Source organism: Lacerta agilis, chromosome 5 (assembly GCF_009819535.1).
Source record: "Lacerta agilis isolate rLacAgi1 chromosome 5, rLacAgi1.pri, whole genome shotgun sequence".
Lineage (NCBI taxonomy): Eukaryota > Metazoa > Chordata > Lepidosauria > Squamata > Lacertidae > Lacerta > Lacerta agilis.
Genome location: NC_046316.1, coordinates 6,836,736 through 6,855,183, shown reverse-complemented (window position 1 = coordinate 6,855,183; position 18,448 = coordinate 6,836,736). Strand labels below are relative to the sequence as shown.

Below are 18,448 nucleotides of genomic sequence, written 5' to 3'. Positions count from 1 at the left end.
TTACCAGACAGGTTATTTTTTAAAATGACCAATCTGGGTATACATCAGAAGATCTGTTTGTGGGTAAGGAATTTCCTGACTGATAGGCCGCAGACAGTGAGAATGGGATCTTACTATTCTTCTACCCTAGTATTAAGCACAGGAGCTCCTCAGGGATGTGTGTTAAGCCCCTTTCTTTATTCCCTGTACACATGTGATTGCACCCCACTGTATAATTCCAACACAATCATCAAATTTGCGGATGATACAACAGTGGTGGGGCTCATTAGTGAGAATGATGAGTCTGCTTATAGGAAAGAAGTACAGGGGTTAATTCAATGGTGTAAAGAAAATAATCTTATGCTTAACACCAAAAAAACCAAAGAACTTATAATTGACTTTAGGAGAAAGAAAAGTGTATTTTTACCATTGCACATAAATGGCGAGGAGGTGGAGAGGGTTGGCAGTTTTAAATACCTGGGCATTTACATCTCCGAGGACCTCTCATGGACTGTAAATATTAATATGGCTGTGAGGAAGGTGCAGGGGAGGTTGTATTTCCTGAGAATGCTCAGGGGATTGAATCTATCTCAGCACCTACTCCTGTCCTATTATCACAGTACCATTGAGAGTGTCTTAACCTATAGTATACTATCGTGGTATGGGAGCAGCTCTGTAACGGATAAAAAAGCTTTACAGAGAATAATTAAAATTGCCCAGAATGTTATTGGGCTCCAACTACCAACCCTGGACGAGATCTTCACGTCTCGCTGTTTGAAGAAGTCACACAACATCCTGAGAGATCCCACCCATCCTGCTCACAACCTTTTTGAACTGTTGCCTTCGGGCAGAAGATACAGGATAATGAAAACTCGAACCACACGCCTTCTGAATAGTTTCTATCCAAGAGCTTTGATTGCACTTAATAATGATCTCAGGGTCAGTAGTAAGTAATAGTAAGCAGTGAGTAGTAAGGAATGAGACAGGCTTTTAGGTTATGCTATGCTTTTAATAGGTTATGTTATACTCTGGATTATGTTATGTTTTAATAGATTATGTTTTAATAAGGATGAGAGTGTTGGAGATATGTGCAAATGTGTATGGTAAATCCGGTCTTTGGGTGTTTGATTTTCGTTGTTGTGTATACTGTGTATATACGGACAATGACAATAAATAAATCTAAATGGACTTCCAAATATTCTTGAATGACAGCTCTCAATATACCTAGTTTGGCCACATCTGGAGGGCCAAAGTTCATCACCCCTCTTTTAAAATACAAAAACAACATTCTTATGGCAAGAAGACAGCAGAGGGTGCTACAGATACAGTTTTGCCAAAAACTCCACCACTTTAGATATTATAAGAGAGTATTTTTGTAAGACAAGGAAATTACATTCTTGTTGGAAAGGTGGGGCCTTTTTTGTACCCACAGTAATGTTACTTTCAGTACACCTCGCCGAATGATAGCACAGTTTCAGAATGTACAATACGGAGTTAAAGGACAGAAGTCACATTTATAGTGTAACTGGGAAACTGCACAGCTTCTAATATGTTTGCTTGTCTTTCACCAAGATTGCAAAATCACTACAATATTTATTTAATAGCAATAATTGTGACCACAATCATCATGCTTACAGTAGCTAGGCATTGTTCAGAGAACATTAAGGTGAAGGTACTCCTGAGGAGACGCGGATGGCGCTGTGGGTTAAACCACAGAGCCTAGGGCTTGCTGATCAGAAGGTCGGGGGTTTGAATCCCCGTGACGGGGTGAGCTCCCGTTGCTCGGTCCACCTAGCAGTTTGAAAGCACGTCAAAGTGCAAGTAGATAAATAGGTACCGCTCCGGCGGGAAGGTAAACGGTGTGCAATCTTACCTAGGAACGTCACTTTCAATGGTTAAGCATCCGTACAGGAACACGATGATTCCAACTACCGAGGATGGAATAAGAAACTCTGTGTACAAGCCCAGCCAGGCAAAATACATTCCAATTTTTTCTCCAAAATACTTTCTAAAGAAAGAAAACATAATGTAAATTTCAAAAGACTGTTAACAGTCCTTCTAGGGTTTCCTCAACAGTATCAATGTCTTTTTACAAACAGTTCGGTTAACCACCCATTGTAAAACAGATAAGTAAAACTGCTTTGATGTGCAAGATATGAAAAGAAAGTGAACTCGCTTTTTGCTATGGACTCATCTACCATCCCCTGGTATGTCCCGGGTAGTACCTTAAGGTCCTCAAATAATAATTTGTTGGAGGTCCCGAGCCAGAAGGATGCTAGGTTGCCTTCAACTAGGGCCGGGGCCTTCTCAGTACTGGCCCCGACTTGGTGGAACAGTCTATCACAAGAGACCAGGGCCCTGCGGGATTTGGCATCTTTCCGCAGGGACTGCAAGACGGAGCTGTTCCACCTGGCCTTTTAACCCTGATGTTTCCTTCTTTTGGTGTGATTGGTGGGCTACTTAAAAATGAGGCTGCAGTTTAGATTTAATTTTAAATTGTATTTTAATCTGTTATTTTAAATTGATCGTTTTTATGTTTTTTTTGTTGTGATTTTATTGGTGTTAGCCGCCCTGAGCCCGGTTTGGCGGGGAAGGGCGGGGTATAAATAAAATATTATTATTATTATTATTATTATTATTATTATTATTATTATTATTATTAATCACATACTGGGCTACACAAATGCTACACCATGGAATAGCCCCTCATCTTGCAGTATCTGCTTAGCCTCTGCACCAAACCCAAAAGGTTCTATACTTGAGTGATCTCGATTAAGGCAGGGTAGACATCTAGATATGTCAGGGGATCCTCCGGAGGCAGCGGGGAGCCAGCTGAGGTGGAGGGAGGGACCCCTGATGTTTAAGGTACCCAGCACCACCAGAGAAGCCCAGAGACTTCCTGTGGGAGCGACAGGCAGGGAGAGAGTTCTGTGGTGGAAGGGCAGTCAGAAGTTGCAGAGTCCCGACACCAACTCAGCAGTTCAGGGACGGAGGGGGAATCGGTAGTTCCGTCGCCCCAACTATGGGAGGAGGAAAGGAGGAGACTTGGTTGTTTTGTTGGGGCACCACTTCCGGAATCTGAGAGTGACTAAGACGGCCATGGAATTTGAGCTCTGACTTGTACATATCTGTATAACAAACTGATGTAAATATACAGATTCTGAGTCATCGCCTTTTACTCGTGAGGAGCACCACTGGACCCTTACAGGTATCAAATCAATGAAGGAAATCTACTCTAGCACGACCCTCTTATGGGCAGTGCTGTCAAGTATCCCATTTTCACCGGGAATCTCCCTTATTTCAAGCAGTTTCCCGCTGCTATCCTTTATTTTTTATATCCCTTTAATTTCCCGTTTTTTCAAAGGAAGCAGCTCCTTTCCCTCCCCCTGCTGGCCAGAGACTGGGAAGACCTCGCCTCCTGGCAGCCTCAAAGCAAGCGGGAGCCATTTCCTGTGTTTACAGGCGTCGTAGCCCACGGGCAGCGTTTCCAAAATACAGTAAGCCCACTGCGGGCGTTCACACCAGTGCCGCCCACTTTTGCTTCTGGCTCCACCCACCACTGCCATGTGACTGTCCCCGGGATAGGTGAGGCTGCTGATCCCTTATTTTCAAATCCGAAACTTGACAGCTATGCTTATGGGTGACCTACCGACTTAATTCCCAGGCTAACATCTCTTTTCCTGGCGTAAATGGGCAGCACAGTTTTCAGCCCCCATTGCCAGAATGCTTTACTATAAGATCAAGGGAAGTTCTAGGGTATTTCACGCCATGCAGCAGCCTGGGATAGCAAAAAGATGTTGGCCAGCCCTGCTTATTCCCTTTTGGCAATACACAATTGCTGGCATTTATTTATTTTTTTCTAATTTTTTCTAATTGCCAAGTATCTTCTCTGAGGGTTTGCCGGAAAGGTTACATTCATCTGTTCAGTGAGCAGTAAATTTATAGACAAAGAAGTTTGAAACAATCAAGTTCCTTTAAATATTTAGGAGGGGGGGAAATTAGGACATGTTTATGTATTATTAAACACAGCATTATAATTGTTAACATTGTCGTGTTGTCAACGTATCACTTAGTCATACCAGATTAACCAGAACAGACAGATATTATAAAGGCTTAAGATCTGCTTTAGACAAAAGAATGAGCGATGAGCATGAACGGAGAAACAGACAGAGAAAGAGAGAGAGAGAAAAAAAAACACAGATAAAGCCATAACAAGTGGCAAGTGCGTCTAGTTGCTAATCCTAGATAGTTCATGCTTACGCTTGGGAAACGATGGATGACATTTAAACCCTAGCAATTTTCAGCTCATTTGCAATGCATTAGACATTAATTGTCTCATTTCTATTCCCCCTGTATCACAAAGTTAGAACTAAAGAGATCTTTATAAAACTGTAAGAGTGAAAAAGCTCAGGATTGGACATTCTCTTTTGTTTGCATGATTCAGATCATTGTGCCTTGTACTCTCAACAAGTTCTCTTCCCCTGTAGATGTGTCTGGTATTTTATTTTATTTCATTAAGCAAATAAAATTTGAAGAAGCCTCAGAAAAGAAAAGAGCAAAATTGTAAAAAGGTTGGCATTCGGAGCATAAAGTCCAATTAGTTTTGTTTCTAAATCAAGAGATCCATGGTATTTTGGAGGGACCTGCCTCTTCTGAGTCCAAGCAATGTGGTCCAGAATTTAAATCAATATTTAAGATGATTTGCCAGAGAGACAGAAACAAGATGTACAGAACATGGAAAAACAAAACAAAAAAATTAAAATTAAAAAATTCCTTCCAGTAGCACCTTAGAGACCAGCTAAGTTTGTTCTTGGTATGAGCTTTCGTGTGCATGCACACTTCTTCAGATACACCAAAACAGAAGTCACCAGACCCTTATATGTAGTGAGAGAGGGAGGAGGGGTATTACTCAGAAGGGTGGTGGGAATGGGGGATTGGCTGATGCGTGTGGAAAACCTGTTGATGACTGTTAATGACTGCAATTAGTCTTAAAGGAAAAAGCAAGGGGTGAGATGGCTAAAGATAGCTTTGTCATGTATAATGAGATAAGAATCCAATGGCTTTGTCCAGACCAGGTCTCTCCATGGTTTTTAGTCTGGTAATGAGTTGCCGACAAAGGTTTGTATAGTTAAATCTATGGTTTTCCCAGTAGTGATGTATGGAAGTGAGAGCTGGACCATAAAGAAGACTGAACGCCAAAGAATTGATGCTTTTGAATTATGGTGCTGGAGGAAACTCTTGAGAGTCCCATGGACTGCAAAAAGATCAAACTTATCCATCCTTAAAGAAATCAGCCCTGAGTGCTCACTGAAGTTGAGGCTCCAGTACTTTGGCCACCTCATGAGAAGAGAAGACTCCCTGGAAAGGACCCTGATGTTGGGAAAGATGGAGGGCACAAGGAGAAGGGGACGACAGAGGATGAGATGGTTGGACAGTGTTCTCAAAGCAACTAGCATGAGTTTGGCCAAACTGCGGGAGGTAGTGGAGGATAGGGGTGCCTGGCGTGCTCTGGTCCATGGGGTCACGAAGAGTCGGACACGACTGAACGACTGAACAACAACAACAAAATGAGTTGCAATTCAGCAACTTCTCTTTTCAGTCTATTTCTGAAATTCCTTTGTAATAAGACAGCTACTTTGAGATCTTGTATAGAATGTCTGTGGGGTCACGAAGAGTCGGACACGACTGAACGACTGAACAACAACAACAACAACAATAGAATGTCCTGGGAGATTGAAGTGTTCTCCTACTGGTTTCTCTGTCTTGTGATTCCTGATATCAGATTTATGTCCATTTACCCTTTGGCGTAGGGTTTGGCCTGTTTGTCCAATATAGAGAGCTGAAGGGCACTGTTGGCATTTGATGGCATACACAATGTTAGAAGATGAGCAATTAAATAGTCCTGAGATGGTATGTTTGATGTTGTTGGGGCCAGTAATGGTGTTGTCTGGGTTTATGTGGCAGCAAAGTTGGCATCTGGGTTTATTGCAGGCTCTGGTACCAGTGTCCATGTTGCGTCCTGTTGTTGTATTATTGTGGGTGAGGAGTTGTGACTAGAACATGGAAAGATCTTTAGGAGATCAGCAGCAAAACCCTACTTATATATGTTCAAAAGTACAGTTCACTGAGTTTACTTGCAGAGCAAAGGGCACTGTCAAAAGTGTTTTGTGTTTTTTTTTTTTTATAAAAAGCAGGTATAAATACTCACCGAGAGTTAATTAAGGCACAACCCACAATAAATTATCCTATGTATGACCCATTACTTCCGTTTCAGTGTATCTGAAGAAGTGTGCATGCACACGGAAGCTCATACCAAGTACAAACTTAGTTGGTCTCTAAGGTGCTACTGGAAAGAATTTTTTATTTTATTTATTTTGACCATTGGAATTGAGTCAGGCACAGGGTGTATCAAAGGTACAAAGATATACAGAGCGAAATGCTCTTGTTTTCCCATAACATTAGACCTCATTGTCACTTAATTAAGTTGATAGGCCATAGATTCAGGAAAACCAAAGGGAAAATGCTTCTTCATACAACCAATAATTAATTTAGGAAATTTGCTTTCTCGCGATGTAGCTGGATTGAAAAGAGGATTGGGCAAATTCATGGAGATGTCTGGCGATGCCTGTTAACCAAGAGAGCCAAATTTAACATCCAAGGTCAGAGGCAATATGCCATTGGGTAGCAATTGCTGGAGACAACCATGGGCGGAGGGTTAGAGGGTTCGACTGCACGCTCTGCTGGGGAGTTTCCTAGAGGTGTTGAGCAAAGTGGTGAAAGGGTTTGCTGGACTGGAATGGCAACCCAAATTTGAATAAAGAAGGAGTTGAGGGATAATAAAAAGGGGGGGGGAGAGATGCATTTTACATGCATGGGCCATCTGGAACAGCATTTTGATGTGTGACATAGACTGGAAAGAATTTGAAATGCCTTTAGGACAGAAAGGGGCAAGATTTTTAAAAAATACACTAAATGTTGCTGAGTCACCTATTTGGGATGCTTATTTGGTTTCTTGCATACCTCTGTCCCAGCCTCTCTCTTTCAACCTCCCACATTCACGCAACCATGAGTCATATGGTGCGCGGCTACTTACCTGTGTTACACAACAGAATGGTAAGGAGAAGTCAGATCTGTTGCAAGACCTGGCAAAAGGTAACTAGAAAAGCTCTGGCAGGAGCAGTTCTTGAGCACAGGAGGGGGAATCCAAATGCTGTCTCATAACTTCACTCCGCCTGGGTGCTGCCTTACAGACGCATGCCTCCGTGTTGTGGTTTTCAAACTTCCTATTTGCAGGGAACCCTTTCCACACGGACCTGTTTGCGGATCCTGTACTTCCTGCAGGATGCACCGCTGAATTATGTTCTAGGCTACACTCTCAGTCTCAACAACTTGCTAGCTAGGCCTGATGCTCCTCCAGCATGGAAGTGAACTGCTGATGCAACAAGAGATTGCTCTTTTCCTCCAATGGCCATTCCCTGCATTTCCCTGCTCAGTGCTGAGAAAGGGGAACATGGGCTGTGTGTGAATAGGGTGGGGGGTGGGTGGACGTTTGTGGCTGGTGTGGGGGCTGCCCCTTCTACGTTTGCCTTTGGCCCTGTTCACTGCCCATAGGGACTGTGGCCCACAGTTTTTAAAAGGTTATGCATCTCTAGATTATATAACCAAACATTTGAATTAATGGAAGTTCTTTTTACACACTATTTAAACATGATGATGGAATTACAACAGCCCTGGTTTCTGATTTGATCGTGGAATGTCCCTATTTCCCACACCAGTGTTGTTGTTGCTGCTGAGCTCAAGGAGGAGGATGAAGTGAAGGCGGTGAAGGTCCTGTGTGAGTGTCTGGAGGCGGTTGGAGGATGGATGGCGGCTAATGGATTGAGGTTGAATCCTGACAAGACAGAAGTATTGTTCTTGGGGGACAGGAGGCGGGCAGGTGTGGAGGACTCCCTGGTCCTGAATGGGGTAACTGTGCCCCTAAAGGACCAGGTGCGCAGCCTGGGAGTCATTTTGGACTCACAGGTGTCCATGGAGGTGCAGGTTAATTCTGTGTCCAGGGCAGCTCCATCTGGTACGCAGGCTAGGACCCTACCTGCCCGCGGACTGTCTTGCCAGAGTGGTGCATGCTCTAGTTATCTCTCGCTTGGATTACTGCAATGTGCTCTATGTGGGGCTACCTTTGAAGGTAGCCCAGAAACGACAACTAATCCAGAATGCGGCAGCTAGACTGGTGACTGGGAGCGGCCGCCGAGACCACATAACACTGGTCTTGAAAGACCTACACTGGCTCCCAGTACGTTTCCGAGCACAATTCAAAGTGTTGGTGCTGACCTTTAAAGCCCTAAACGGCCTCGGTCCAGTATACCTGAAGGAGCGTCTCCACCCACATCATTCTGCCCGGACACTGAGGTCCAGTGCCGAGGGCCTTCTGGTGGTTCCCTCACTGCGAGAGTCCAAGTTACAGGGAACCAGGCAGAGGGTCTTCTCGGTAGTGGCACCCACCCTGTGGAACGCCCTCCCACCAGATGCCAAGGAGAAAAATAACTACCAGACTTTTAGGAGACATCTGAAAGCAGCCCTGTTTAGGGAAGCTTTTAATGTTTAATAGATTGTTGCATTTTAACATTCTGTTGGAAGCTGCCCAGAGTGGCTGGGGAAACCCAGCCAGATGGGCGGGGTATAAATAAATTATTATTATTATTATTATTATTATTATTATTATTATTATTATTATTATTATTAGCCTGCTTGGGCAGCTCATAGCAAGCAGCTGTTGGAGAGCAGGAGAGGCTATGGCTCAGTCTTGTGTGATGGGCCGGCTCTGAGGGGCCGGCAGAGGACAGGGCTGCCCTGGGCGGTGAAGAAAGTTGGAGCACAGCGCAAGGAGTCTTGATTTTTTTATATATATAAAAAATGCTTTGTGCATCTGCGCCTAATCTTTCCCCTTTCTAAAATTTGTTTATTGATGTGTGTTTTCCAGTCTACCAAAGAATAAAATCAAATAAAATCAGGATTAAGGGGTTTTCTCAGGACAGTGTAGGGTGTGTGTGCTGTGTCCCATTGATATAGTGGTGGTGGAAATGACAGGGTCACAATATATGGGAGGTTGAGGAGGGTCAGTTGCAAGGGAGTGAGAAATGTCCCTATTTTCATCTGAGGAATGGGGGGGGGTATGGAACTGAGCAGTTAATTGTACTGGGTGGTAAATATTTTCCTAAACAGAAAGAGGAAATCCCTTTGACTGCTAGGAGACGGGGATGCAAAAGTCTCTCGATGACTTCGCCTCTCAGAATCTAACTCAGAACCTTCGAATCACCTTTCATTAATGTCACCTTTCATTAAATCTTCTGCAATAAAATCTGTGATTTAGTACGATGGAAAGGGAGAGGCTAACCGCCCACCTCCCGATGCAAGGCCCCACTGACCAGAATCATCCCCTAGTGAAAACCAGTGCAACTTTCCCAGTTTTGCCAAAGAAGGAACTTCACAATTTTGCCAAGAAGCCGTTGCTGCGCAATTAATTACCTTACAAGATCAATAGGCTGAAACTTGTAAAACGATCCATATCGTGCCCATTCTTGATACAGCAGCTGTGGGGGGAAGGAAATAGATACACTGTTGATATACTGCATTTAAATGACCCCCCCCCAAGGAAGTTTCAGGGCTTAAATGGAGCCATGTCTGAGTCCCATGAGATGTGAGCTCAGGTTCGAAACCTGAACATGCTCCAGAACATGCAAAATAATCACAAAAAGCGTGTCATGTAGCACATATATGAACAGCTGGATTAAAATGCAGAGTATCTGAGGAAGAAGATGCTTGCTATGTGGAGAAAGAAGGCCCAACACCCCTCTTTCAAAATTAACCACTGACGTTAATTATCAGACAAAGCAAGTCACCCCTCTGCTGCTGGGTGGGTTAGTCTAGATGGCCACTACTGTGATTGGGCTCTGGCTGTCATTGCGGAGATTCATATGTTGCAATTTGTTGATGGACAGTCCAGAGCCTATAAATGACCCTGCACTCAGCGTCGGAGCCCTCCTGGCTTCGTGCAGCGGATCGCCCGCCCTCCCGCCCTGTCATTAGGCCTCTGCATTGACCTTGCTATGCCTGTCATGGGGTCGTCTGCGTTGGAGCAGGGGCCTGGTAGGAATTTTTCCACTTGGCTGATTGGCTTGTGCCATCTGGTTTTCGCCTACTGCGTAGCAATTAGTCACAACTTGTAAGGTTGGTGGTTAAGCATTGGTTATAAATGGGTTGAGGAGGGGCAGAATTGGCTGTGGTTGCCCCTCCTATGCTGCGAAGGGGCAGGTTGGCTGTGGCTGCCCCTTCAAGGCTGCTGCTGCAAGGGGAATTCCGTTAAAGGAATCCAGGGGCTCACCATGCTTGTCCGTTTCCCCTGGTCGGGGGACAGGGCCCACGCAAGGGAGAACGGGCGCACATTATCTCCCCAAAGCGTTTTCCCCTATACTGACTCCACAGGCGGGTGGATGTCAGTTCTGTCCCCAGAGGGACAGATAGTCTTAACCAATGCCTAAGCAACCACTCACTTATTTTGTATTCAGTTAGTTGTGGCCAAATTAATGCCAAAAACCTTAAACTTATATCTGGTGTGAAGTGTGTTTTACTTGAGGGGTGGTTTGGGGACCTCGACACGCAAAGCTATTCAGCTGACAGTAAGGCTTCAATCACTGAAATTTCTTTCTCACTGATTCACCTGCCTTATCTCAATGCCACGCCAACACTGCTTACTTTTCTACAGTCAATAAAATTCTGGTCCGTTTCAATAGGTTGTGTTCTGGTTATTTGCCCTGGCACCTTGACAGGGGTTGGGGTGGCACCTGACTTGCAATGGGGTTTATTGCCACTTAGTGTGCTTCAGATAATCCCGAGTCTATACACAATACAATCTTGGGTTGTAATCTAAGCAAATAAACCCAAAAAGGCTAAACAGGAAGGGGCAGAGTAGGGACTAGATAAATAATGTGCATTTATTTGTCGTTTGTGACCCAGGTGGCGCTGTGGGTTAAACCACAGAGCCTAGGGCTTGCTGGTCAGAAGGTCAGCGGTTCGAATCCCCGCCACGGGGTGAGCTCCCGTTGCTCAGTCCCAGCTCCTGCCCACCTAGCAGTTCAAAAGCACGTCAAAGTGCAAGTAGATAAATAGGTACCGCTCCAGTGGGAAGGTAAACGGCGTTTTCGTACGCTGCTCTGGTTCGCCAGAAGCGGCTTTGACATGCTGGCCACATGACCCGGATGCTGTACGCCGGCTCCCTCGGCCAGTAACGCGAGATGAGCACCGCAACCCCAGAGTCATCCACGACTGGACCTAATGGTCAGGGGTCCCTTTAGCTTTACCTATCTTATAGTTTACCCAGCTGAAAGCAGTGGGGCTTGCATTCCAAATAAACATTGTCAAATCGGGCTGCATGCCCTGGACACAACTATAACTGAATAGGGTTTACAATAAATTCAGACAAGGTGTCAGTGGAAGTTCTGAATGAATGGCACACCCCTTATGTACCGCGTGTGTTCCAGTTTCCTGGCAACTGTTCCTCACACATCATTGCTCCTCAATGACCTTTCCAGGGTATCGTCTTTTAAAACAACTACCGGTATGTGCAGGCTATGTAATCCAACTAAGTCATATACAGAGACGATCCACTAGAATCAATGAACGAGTTAGTCAACACCAGGGATTTCGGTGAGTTTACTGAACTGGGTCCCCCCCCCAAAAAAATGACCCCGAATTTTTTGAATTTTATTGACACGGATGCTACATTTATGTTGTATTTTATGCTGTTTTAAAGCTGTCTTTTAAGTCGCTTTTAATCAATGTTTTTATATTTGCTGTTAGCCGCCCTGAGCCCGATTTTTTAATCGGGAAGGGCGGGGTATAAATAAAACTATTATTATTATTATTATTATTATTATTATTATTAATCTTAGGAATAATAATAATAATATTTATTATTTGTACCCCGCCCATCTGGCTGGATGCAACCTTGTCCAATCTTAAACATGATTACTATTGGAACTTGCATCGGAGCAAACATGGATAAAATTGCACTGAAAAGAAAATTAAATGCCCACTATTCTGCATACTGCAATGAGTAAGGTTCGTTACTGACTTATAAGAATGATAATATATTGTGAGATAATTATGTATTTCTAGTATATATTAAAACAAACAATAGGGGCAGCCTGCGTAGCCACCTATCAAGATGGGAAATGTTGCTGAAAATATTGGAGTTGCAGCTTTTCTATAGAACAGGTGAAACTCGAAAAATTAGAATATCGTGGAAAGGTTCATTTCTTTCAGTAATTCAAGTGGAAGGGACCAGCACAATATGTAATGGAAGAATGGTACAAAGAGGTTTGGGATATAGCTATTAATGATAAATTAACATGTGTCATTAAAGTAAGATGGGGAATACCCCAAATTAACAATCTCAACTTTGGGGTTTTCATCAGCTGCACGCCATAATCATCACAATTATAACAAGCAAAGGCTTGACATATCTCGCTTTGCATGTCCTGAGTCTATCTCATATATTCAGCTCCAGTAGCTAATGAAAACAATTGCTTACATAAATGGACTTTTCCACGATATTCTAATTTTTCGAGTTTCACCTGTATATTTACAATGAGAATTGTTGGGACAAAACGACTCACTGCCTCTTCTTTTTAAGGAATATTATTGCAATGTTGAAAAGTGCTTGCCTCTCTTGTCATTATTTCGGCAGTGACTGTGAAAATTTTTTTTTGATTAATTCATATTTCCCCCTCTTGATCTCATTCTCAACTGGCTTCCTTTGTAGCCAAAACTGAATTGCATTCATTGATGGGATTCCTTATTTTTTTTTTGAGATCGCCCAGCCAGCTAATCTGGGAATTGTTGTCCTCAGGCACATCATCACACAGATAAATCTAACCGGCCATGGATCATTGTGATCCATCACGCTCACTAGTTTGCTGGCATCCGGAGAAAACAAGAAAGCTGAACCGGTATTAGTGAGAGCAAGTGCACCAAGACGGATTAAATAAGAATGTTCTCACTATTAAATCATTTTTAAGGAAATATCCCATTGAGGCTGAACCAAAGTTTCGTAAAATCACTGGTTTTCCTGAATTCTGCGTTTCATTTGACACAGAGGGTAGGACCTGAACCAAGGGATTCAAATTGCAAGAAAGGAAACTAAACATCAGGAAGAATTTGCTGACAGCAAGAGCTGTTGGACGGTGGAAAGGTGGCAGATTCTGCATCACTGGAGGTTTTTAAGCAGAGTTGGATGACTCTGTCATGAATACATTGCAGGGGGTTGGACTAGATGACCCTCGGGGTCTGTTCCAACTCTGCAGTTCTATGAATATTTGCATCGTTTGTTTTTTCCCACAACAAGAACCCGAAGGTGGTTGATTAGGACTGGCCTTTGCTTAAACTGGTAGTGTGATACAAAATTGGTTTATTTTACAGTGAAACATTACCAAATAAGACATAATAACAATGGAAGATTAACAAGTTAATTTATGTTTATATTTTGTTAATTGATCAAATGGATCTATGTATTATTAAACAAGTTTTTTTGGGGGGAGGACTGGCCTTTGCTTTATGAAAGGGATGCGGGTGGTGCTGTGGGTTAAACCACTGAACCTAGGGCTTGCCGATCAGAAGGTCGGCGGTTTGAATCCCCACAACAGGGTGAGCTCCCATTGCTCGGTCCCTGCTCCTGCCAACCTAGCAGTTCGAAAGCACATCGAAGTGCAAGTAGATAAATAGGTACCGCTCAGGCGGGAAGGTAAACAGCGTTTCCGTGCGCTGCTCTGGTTTGCCAGAAGCGGCTTAGTCATGCTGGCCACATGACCCGGAAGCTCCCTCAGCCAGTAACGCGAGATGAGCGCCGCAACCCCAGAGTCGTCCGCGACTGGACCTAACGGTCAGGGGTCCCTTTACCTTTAACTGCTTTATGAGTTGGTACACAAATCTTAATCAAGGGGGCTTCCTTACAAGAAAATAAAACCCCGCTAGTGTCAGTCTACCTTTGTCTGAGGGCCACACACTACAAGGAAATGGAAGCTGCATTATGTACCTTAAAGGAAACAGCATCAAAAGGGTATGGGGTTGAAAAACCGTTTTTTAAAAAAAATGTCTCCCTTCACTTTAAACCTGATCAGGGCATTTCAGGAAATTAAACACTGAAACTATTCAGGTTCAGATAGAAAACAGATGATGTTATACGTAGAAATTCTATAGTCAAGTCTTACGGCTGGGCCATAGAAACATGTGTGAGCAATCAATGCAGTATTTCTGGAAAGGACCTTTTATGTTTTTAATACTTAACACTTCATAAGAGGACCTAAATGGGCAGGTTAAGGAGAAGGGCAGCCCAACTTCTGGGGGTGAATATTTTTCCAGGCACTAAGTCTTTTTAAAGTAGCGTTTCCACTTTTTGCTGCGATATCCAGTTAGTCCTTGCAAGATTAGCTGCTATGTCAGCATTTTGCCCTCCAGAAGAAAGTTCCAGCTACCTTTACTTGGGGAGGACACAGATAAAAAACGACGGATATATTTATTCAGGCTTTACGCGCCTCCATTTACTGATGGCTTATGGATCTCTGACAACACGTTATCCATTTGTGGATTTTCAGCACCCCTTAGTGGCCAGATGCTGTGTTGCAAAACTCTCCTGGGGGGGGGCAATCCCACCAGGAAACTTTCCTGTCCATTTGGCACATTTAGCAACTTGCAGTATTCAAGGAGCCTGGCAATCTTTCACCGTTCAGGATGGAAAGCAAGGCAAACAAGGGGAAGACTCACCGCAAGGTATGGTGCAGTGGTAAGCAAGACCTCTGAGACTTCAGAAAGGCAGCTAAAACACGCACCAGCGGCCTGACTAACCTTTTGTCGAGGAAGTTCAATCTGAAGAAATGTGGAACATTTTCACCCGAGCGAATAAAAGCAAATGGACCACTAGGAATTATTAGGAAATGAGATGGCAGCGAACAAGCTAATGTTGCTGTATCAACCTACAGTTGTGGCCAGTGCTTTTGTTTCTTTAAAAAAAAAAAAGTTTAGGGGTACTGTCATTTTGACTCAAGAAAATCACAGTGTTATAGTTCAAATTGGGAAAAATAAATACAGTAAATGGACAAGAGTACAAAGATTCACAAAATGTTTAGGGGCATGAGTACCCCTGCGGCCCCCCCCCCCCCGAAAAAAAGCACTGGTTGTAGCCACATTTAGAAAATACATATACAGGCATGGGGTCGGCCATCCCATTTCAAGGAAGATGTTATGGACTAAAAGAAGAATATCGAAAATGAATGGCCATCTCCTTTAGAGTTATATCTCAGGTTGCGTTCACTGAGGGTTACGCGTTTTCAGGTTGCACTCCGCACCAAACCTGGAAGTACCAGAATGAACGGCGCGCACTCATGCTCAGAAGCGCTAAATCGTGCTTTGTGCATGCGCAGAAGTGCCAAATCATTACCAGTGCGTGCGCAGATGCGGCGCTGCGGCTTGTGAACGTGCCTCCTGCACGGATCACGTTCGCAACCCGAGCGTCCACTGTATTATGAAAAGTTAAAGCATTTAGCTGAGGAAAATGAGAGCCAAAGTATAAATTAGGTTATTCATGCTTTTTAAAAAGTACTTAATGTGGTTTTAAGGGGGGCGGGAATATGTGGGACTCTGATCTGGAATATGCTCCCAATCCGGATAAGGGCCCTATTATTACTGTTATTATATTTTCATTTATACGAGGCCTTTTCCCCTGACAGGGACTCAAGACAGCTTACATATAAATTAAGAACAGGTAAAAACTTGAGGGGGGGGATCATTAAAAAACAAATAAATATTAAACTATAGCAGCTTCTGAGAATCCCCCGGAAAAATAATCTCTCAGAGGACCTGTTGATGGCATTTTACCATTGTACGGTTGAGAGTGTATTAACTTATGGTCTGTGTGTGTGGTTTGGGAGTTGCACGGTCAGGGGAAAAACAATGCTGTCCAGGGTTGTAAGGACTGCGGAGAGAATAATTGGGTGCCCTCTTCCCACCTTGGATCAAATCTATGCCTCCAGGTGCCAGAAGAAAGCTGGAGAGATAGTGCAGGATAGTGCGCACCCCGGAAACGATCTCTTTCAGCTTCTGCCTTCTGGAAGAAGGTACAGGGTTATAAAGACCAGGACTAGCCGCCTGAGAAACAGTTTCTATCCAAAAGTGATTTTGGTTTTAAACGCAGTGTAAGGCAGTCTCTACGGGAGTATCTGTATTTAGTAGTGGGGCATCAGAGTTTTTAGGGGGGTAACCAGGTGCAGATTTTTCAATTTCATTGTTCTGTATGGGACAATGACAATAAAGATTATCGTATCGTATCTTATCGTATTCTTCTTGAACCCCCTTCCCCTGCTATCTTCCCCCTAAAGTTCTGTAAACAACTAAGGGAATTTTCAGTAGCAATTTTCTGCACTGGGAGCAAATTCCAGACTGTTTTAAATGCTTCATCTTCTCTTGCTACCTTCCAGTGCAGGAAATGGCCTGGGCATATAAATGACCCATAACCTTCCTTCTTCTTTTTTCTGAAATCAATGCATCACTCCCGTTCCTCTCCAATTATGAAACTAGTAGTTCTGCTTTTGTTTCTTTATTAGAATGGGATATAACGCTGGAAGCAACTATGGCAGATTGGTTTTTTTTAACAGGCAACTTTCATAAATTATATCTATTTGACCATTTCTACAAACAGTTATGAGGGATGCGGGTGGTGCTGTGGGTTAAACCAGTGAGCCTAGGGCTTGCCAATCGGAAGGTCGGCGGTTCAAATCCCCACGACGGGGTGAGCTTCCGTTGCTCGGTCTCTGCTCCTGCCCACCCAGCACGTCAAAGCGCAAGTAGATAAATAGGTACCGCTCCGGTGGGAAGGTAAACGGCATTTCCATGCGCTGCTCTGGTTCGCCAGAAGTGGCTTTGTCATGCTGGCCACATGACCCGGAAGCTGTACACCGGCTCCCTCGGCCAGGAAAGCAAGATGAGTGCCACAACCCCAGAGTCGGACATGACTGGACCTGATGGTCTGGGGTCCCTTTACCTTACAAACAAGTTATACTGAAGACACCCGGTGGAAGAATAACACAGAGGTCATAGCAACACAATATTGTTGTGAGTTTGGGGGGGGGGGTTCTCCCTGCATGATGCCTGCGTTCCCTGTAATTCTTGGGGTCCTGGAGGATTCCATTGTTGACTTGGCCAGGCAAGTCTCTTGGTGAGTTAAAGGCTATAAGTATGGTTAGTATAAGAAAGGTAGATGCTTTGTGGCAGATGGTCCTCCTACCTCACCTGGCTGGTAGTAAGGAAGACAAAAGCCAGCATGGGATGTGTGTGAGCTGGGCTAGAAGCAGGCAGAAGCCAGAGAGGGAGAGCCGTGCTTGATTTCTGCAGGAATACAAGGCTGTGACTATGGGAAGAAAGAAGCAAGACCCTCTTGGAGTGTTAATGCTGTGAGCCCCTCCATTGTAGGCTCAGGTTGAATATCTGTGTAAATAAACCATGTAAGTCTCTGCCATAGTCTCTGTTGTCTCTTGTTCCAAGGACACTGAACCCCTGGAATCTTGCACCACTTGGAGACTGGGGTGGCGGGGAACAAATATGGATACAATCCAATGGAAAGTTCCTCTACGCAAACACTATTGAAATCAACAGGAGCTGAGAAAGAGCAAGAGAGCTTCAGACTGGACTGTGTCCAGTTTGCAGTATATTTTCCAGCACAAAGGCTTGGTTGCAGTGAACGGATCGACACGTTCAAGCCCAACACCAACCAAACTGAAGATGTAAATTATTTTACCTTTCTTTCATTCATTTCTTTGTCTTCACCGTCATATTCACCCTGAAAAGACAATAATATTGGTAAGAAATATTGTAGGGGGCAGGAGTCACCTGCTGGTGAAGGGCAGGTAGCAAGAACAGCAGCAGCAGCAACAACAATTTTTAGTATTAAAGTGCTTTAAGTCAAACATGGTCAATATAATCCACATCAATGCCTTCCCTGTCATTCAGAGGAAACCCCTAGAGGTTTTAGAAACTATTCATTTCTAACTGCCACAAAGTCTAAGTACCGTGGTACCTCTCGTTACAAACTTAGTTCGTTCCGGAGGTCCGTTCTTAACCTGAGGTACCACTTTAGCTAATGGGACCTCCTGCTGCCACTGGTGGGTGATTTCTGTTCTCATCCTGAGGTAAAGTTCTTAACCCGAGGTACTACTTCCGGGTTAGCAGAGCCTGTAACCCGAAGTGTTTGTAACCCAATGTGTTTGTAACCCAAAGGAGTCCCATGCATAAGCCCAAAACCAGGATACTGCATTATTATTATTATTATTATTATTATTATTATTATTATTATTATTAAATTAATAATGAATCGTACATAAATAAGCATAAAAATGTGCACCCCACCACCGAGACCATTCGATTA

The 18,448-nt window shown here is 43.8% G+C and overlaps 1 long non-coding RNA gene across 1 annotated transcript; it reads right to left on the bottom strand.

Annotated features, from left to right (window-relative positions):
• Positions 1-1,858: 1,858 nt before the first annotated feature.
• On the bottom strand, positions 1,859-17,867 carry LOC117046474. Its single transcript, XR_004426578.1, has 3 exons — positions 17,822-17,867; positions 9,505-9,569; positions 1,859-1,987 (listed from the first exon to the last, which is right to left on the bottom strand). It is a non-coding gene; the product is annotated as an uncharacterized LOC117046474 (long non-coding RNA).
• Positions 17,868-18,448: the final 581 nt, after the last annotated feature.